The sequence below is a fragment of the Topomyia yanbarensis genome, chromosome 1 (assembly GCF_030247195.1).
Source record: "Topomyia yanbarensis strain Yona2022 chromosome 1, ASM3024719v1, whole genome shotgun sequence".
In the NCBI taxonomy this organism is placed as follows: Eukaryota; Metazoa; Arthropoda; class Insecta; order Diptera; family Culicidae; genus Topomyia; species Topomyia yanbarensis.
The window spans coordinates 187,459,658-187,465,090 of NC_080670.1; the positions used below are offsets into that span (position 1 = coordinate 187,459,658).

The following is a 5,433-nucleotide window of genomic DNA, read 5'->3' on the forward strand; positions in this document are numbered from 1 at the left end:
TGAAAGCAAATGCCGGACAAACCGTCACAAGCCGAGCACAGTTCGCAGCAGTTAATAAGAGGAAAAACCTTTCTCTTCTGTTTACTATCAACAGCTGCGATGAGTAACGGTTTGACCAGAATTTCCGCTTAAAGTGAATTTCGATATTTGTCTTTTACGTCGCAATCATATGTTTGTCGGGAATTAATCACAATCAATTGCATATTCTCTAATACACTCACAATCTCTCCCATTCCAAACATACAAACGCTTGTGGCCTTCGTGATAACACAAACCTGGTTACAAGCGCAAACATAAAATTGTAACCATCCACACATACTTACGCCCGCGATCTCACCAACCTTAAAATACCCCGGTAATTAAGTGAACGTTTTGGCACCTATACATTGACAAACGTGGTCTCAAGCATTAACCACCGCTCGCGCGATCATGACTCGGTCAAAAAATAAAAAAATGACTCTGGCTACATGATCGGGAACTCTAGTGATCTTCTAGTATCTGAACCGTACACTACAAATTAAGCGTCAGATTCACGGTCTGCGCACGATCGTCGAAGCACACACACACGCGAATGTTCGGTTATAAAATCGAATTTATACACGTGAAGTAACATAAACGCTAGCACGCGCGACATACAAATGCCCGCGCGATCGCACACGTTAACACACAAACACTGGAGCTCTTCACTATGATTCATGCGATTGTGGAGTCCCTACGGCCGCATATATTTGAACCATACAATGAAAATCACATTCAGAATCACGGCCCGCTGCAATTGGCCTTGAGCAGTGTTTTAGTGACTGACATTACCCGTCTCGTCTGCAATTGTAGCGAGTGATTCAGACGGACCCTATCTCTAACGCTTCAGTAGGATAACTCTCGAAAACAAAAGAATTTAAAAATGCTTGTTTATTTCATTTATAAAAATAAAAGCTTCACGACTCGGTTAAGCTCGTGCATAGTGCCGTGTCAAAGTACAAAACACCTCCTGAAGTTCATCCCTGTAATTCGCCGAACTCTCCTGCAACTCACCGAATTTACCAACAGTGGTAAAAAAAGGAAAATCCTCCCCGACGGGGAATTGAACCCCGGTCTCCCGCGTGACAGGCGGGGATACTGACCACTATACTATCGAGGATTGCGTTGAATGGGTTCTTTCAAAATAGTTTACACAGTGTAGAAAAACTTTGTAATACATACAGCAACATTCTTTCGTCTTGTTGAATTTTTGAGTGCTTCTGAACTGAATAGAGAGCTACTTACTAGTCTACCCATATCGGCCAGTTGTCCCGAGGCGAATATTTTGAACACGTTTCTTCCGGAATTTTGGTGCATCCACTTTCAATTTTAGATTGTGGTTTCTTCGACGGAGTGAAAACTTTTCCCAGACATAGAAGCAAACAAGGGTGCGAAAGAGCGTACTTTCGTCTATCGTGATTAGTTTTGTGTTTGCTACTTGGAGGGAAAAAATACCTACATTATCATAGCCATCTGATGATTGGCAGTATTTTATCAATCAAATGCTTGAAATCGTTTGATAAAAAAAAATCCGCCCCCGGGTGGGCTCGAACCACCAACCTTTCGGTTAACAGCCGAACGCGCTAGCCAATTGCGCCACGGAGGCCACTTGAGTGCCGCTTTTTCCTTCACCTTGAGACAATTTGTTTCTTCAATAGCTCGCTAGGCAACTAACTTTCCGCTTAAATTCCGCTTCCGTCCTGGGAGAATTTTTTCCCGGGCTTGCAACAACAGCGGCGGCAAAATTGAATTAATCACCAATAATTAGTTTCACGGGGAAAACTGTCTCCTGTGGTGGGACGTTTGTTTTTTTTTCGTTCTGGCTTGGCTTTTTTCCTCCTGGTTCACATCAAGAAACGGATGGCACATGTTAAGGTAATATGAACATCGAAGTCCTGCAGTCCCGCGCCAGGTCGGACTGGGAAACGTCTGCTGTGCGGTAGACTTTCATGTGCTTTGATAACTTGTGGGACTTTGGGACGATTCCGTGGTGTGGCGTGGGTACGTTTGATACATGATCTTTCTTCGTCGGCTAACGGCGCACAGGACCAGCAAGCAGCAGCCGCTCAGCAGAGGGTAAGGTTAATTTCAGTTTATCTATAGGGCTGCTTTCACCGCACAGGTTCTCGGTGGTGGCTACCGGAGAAAATGAAGATACTTCCACCGTACAACTACGGAAGGAGACATCACAGTTGCGGTGAAGAATTGCTTACCTTGGGGAAATTTGTGCCAACTTGTTCCTGCTTCAATTCCACTTAGGTAATTCATTCCACTTGCATACACTGCGTAGGGAGGAGAAATGTGGAAAAATACATAACTAGTAAGAAACGCAAATGTCTTGGGTTAGAATGTCTTAATTTAATATTTTTATACAAATTTCTGTAATTTTTTTTTTGTTCACACAAACTAGAACCATCAACCAGATATCTGTATGGAATTTCAGAACCGTGTGACATGTGTTTGTTTGAATTATATCATCGAAAGAGCCACAATTTGACAACCTAAACCGGATATTCCGGCAATTACATATTTTTCCATCTAGATCTGAAACTTGTCTTTAACTTTATTGCAAAGCCACACGGGGCGGAAAAATGACACAAAGGACTTCTCCACAAGGCAGCAGCAGGAAAAAAACAGTCCGAGTGTACCGAACAGAAGCAGAACTTTCCCGAAGCTCTAGTTTTGCGTATTTTAGCAGTTGTTCGACGCTGAAGTTGTCAGTTTTCGGTTCCCGTCCGGTTCTTCCTCTCCGGTTGGCTTTTCAACCCGGTCAACCTCACAAAAAAAAACGAAATAATGATGACGATGTGACGAATGCAATAAAAATATCTATCTTATTTATATAATAAACTCCTGGAATAATTTCCTACCATGGTGATAACCACTTTTCTAAACTGGCACGACTCCGCCTGCTATGCCTCTGCGCTTTTGGACCCTCTCTGAGTTGTGGGACGATCGAAATCGCTCAGGCCCCTGCCAAGAAGGAGGGAGAGGGTTGAGAGCAACAGAGTGGCACACTGCACTGCCTGCCTGCCTGGCGCACTAGGATGAGCACAAAATGTAAAATTCATTGATGCGAAAAATGAAATTGTCCTTTTCAACGCAAACTTTCTGACATGTTTTGTTTCGACTTGACTGTTGGTGATGGTGGCGCACGGTTAGTGGTTGACAGGGTAGGGTAGGGACTGTGCCTCCATCTATATTTAATTTGTGTCGAAAACTGTAATTTTCATCTCCGGATTGTGGGTGCATTTCTGGTGGACGTTCATTATTGAGTGCGGCAGGGGCCGGGGAAGGTGGACGGAAAGTAGGAACTGTTTCCAGCTGCAGGTTCCGCAAAATTTGCACCGAACTTTAACTCTGATAATAGCATTTAACTTTCGGCTTCTCCTTCCGCTCTAGGGGCACCAGCACTCGTCCCATGGAGCCCATATTTCGTGCAGGTTATGGTTGAGGTTATGGTCATCGTCGTCGTCGGTCGGTCGGTAGCAGTCAGGAGGCGTCAACGAGAACAAGTTTGTCACTATAAATCCCACAGTGTGCATATGCAGCTAGGAGTGGACCGTACACCGAACAGAGATAAATACGGTCACGGAAGAAGACCCTGGCAGGAAGACATCAGCAGATGTCTTTCAGCTAAGTACCTATACTATACTCCGACTCCGAGACTAGGTTGTGTAGGCTCTAATCACTGTGAAGTCTCTGTTCTGGCCACCTCCCCCTCATGCTTTTAGGTTTGATGAAATGGTTGTAATATTCAGCGAAGCAAAAGAGAAACTTACTGTGTCAGAAGCAGCAGTTCCTGTCTTTTCTCGGACATCGGCAGGATGAGATGGGATTAGTTGTGTAGCAGGAACAGCCCACCGGTTGTAGTTTTTGCTACGCCGAATCGAACTGAATCATGAAATAATCTGTAGCATTTTGTCATATTTGCAGAAATATTTAAATGCTAAAAATACCCTCCCCAAGGTTGAGGGGTTTGACGGTATTGCAAATATCATCAAGCATATTTCGTGCATCAGTGCTACAGAACCTCTGACAGACAATTGCTTTAAGATAGTTATTGCATTACGCCCCGATAGAGGTGCATCGAGGAGACCGAGAGGGATTATGCGCCTCTTTTATGTTCTATGTTCTTTCATACTCTTCACCTGCGCATACAAACGCTCAACCACAAGTCTGTGCGAGGTGACGTCAAAGATAAACTCAAGATAGAGTGGTCCGATGTTTCCCATGTACCATCCAAATGCGACCCCTCGATGAACGCGGTTCATCGTCAGAGTGACAGCTAAACAATAACCTGAAGCGAACGAAGCGAAGCCTCGCGAAAAAGAAACAACGTCGATCTTTGCGTCGTATCTATGACAATGAGTTATTACGAAAATAACAAGGAAATTTTCGCAGAAAAATAAACAAACCTCGAGGTTTTCAAAGTTCGGTAATTGAATACTTTACGCGGACGTTACAAATGAACTGAGTGTTCATTTTTGACAGTTCGCATGTACTGTTTACATAGACTTAGAAAAATTCTTTACGATTTTCTTCGAGCGAATCTAGTCGTCCATAAATTTTTCTAAGTCCATGTAAACAGTACAAGCGAACTGTCAAGAAAAGTGAGGTTAAATGTGCCAGTAAAGAACCTAATTGGATGATATGTGAAGTAATATAACTATTTGCTATTGAAAACTAAATTAGTGAATTAGTCTGCTAACCATCAATTGATATATTTTACGTCAGATTCATCAACGAAAGTCGGTAGAGTAAAGTCGATGGTAAACTGCGAATTTTATTATGTGGAATTGCAACGATATTCACCTGCTTAAAATACGAACCCGTTAGAAACGGACGAGTTCGCTTCAATAATTTAGGCCAAAAGTGCCCTACAAAGAGGCCTTTAGTAGTAAACATAGCTGTAATATATTTTACTGTCCGTATAGTCGTATAGTCCTCGATAGTATAGTGGTCAGTATCCCCGCCTGTCACGCGGGAGACCGGGGTTCAATTCCCCGTCGGGGAGGATTTTGTTTTTTTACCGCTATTAATGAATTCGGTGAGTTTTAGGAAGAGTTCCACAGATTTTATTGAAGTTTGGCGAATTGTAGGGATAAACTTCAGGGGTGTTTTTTTACTTTGACACGGAACTATGCGCAAGCTTAGCGCAGCCGTGTGACTTTTATGTTTTTGCAACAAAAAATAATAGAAACATTTTTTTTTCGAGCGTTGTCCTACTGGAGCTATAGAGCTATGTTTTCAGAAGGGCACCCCGTCAGAATCACACACTACAATTGCAGACGAGACGGGAAATGTCACACACTAAAACACTGCTCAAGGCCAATTGCAGCGGGCCGTGATTATGAATGTGATATTCATGATACGGTTCAGATATGTAGATGCTTCGCGATCGCGTGTATTATC

General features: G+C 43.1%; 3 non-coding genes across 3 annotated transcripts; 1 reads left to right on the top strand and 2 right to left on the bottom strand.

The window, feature by feature from the left end:
- Positions 1–1,066: 1,066 nt before the first annotated feature.
- On the bottom strand, positions 1,067–1,138 carry Trnad-guc (transfer RNA aspartic acid (anticodon GUC)). The gene has a single exon. It is a non-coding gene; the product is annotated as a tRNA-Asp (tRNA).
- Positions 1,139–1,550: 412 nt separating this feature from the next.
- On the bottom strand, positions 1,551–1,624 carry Trnan-guu (transfer RNA asparagine (anticodon GUU)). Its single transcript has one exon. It is a non-coding gene; the product is annotated as a tRNA-Asn (tRNA).
- A 3,339-nt stretch (positions 1,625–4,963) lies between these two features.
- Trnad-guc (transfer RNA aspartic acid (anticodon GUC)) lies at positions 4,964–5,035 on the top strand. Its single transcript has one exon. It is a non-coding gene; the product is annotated as a tRNA-Asp (tRNA).
- The last annotated feature ends 398 nt before the right edge of the window (positions 5,036–5,433 follow it).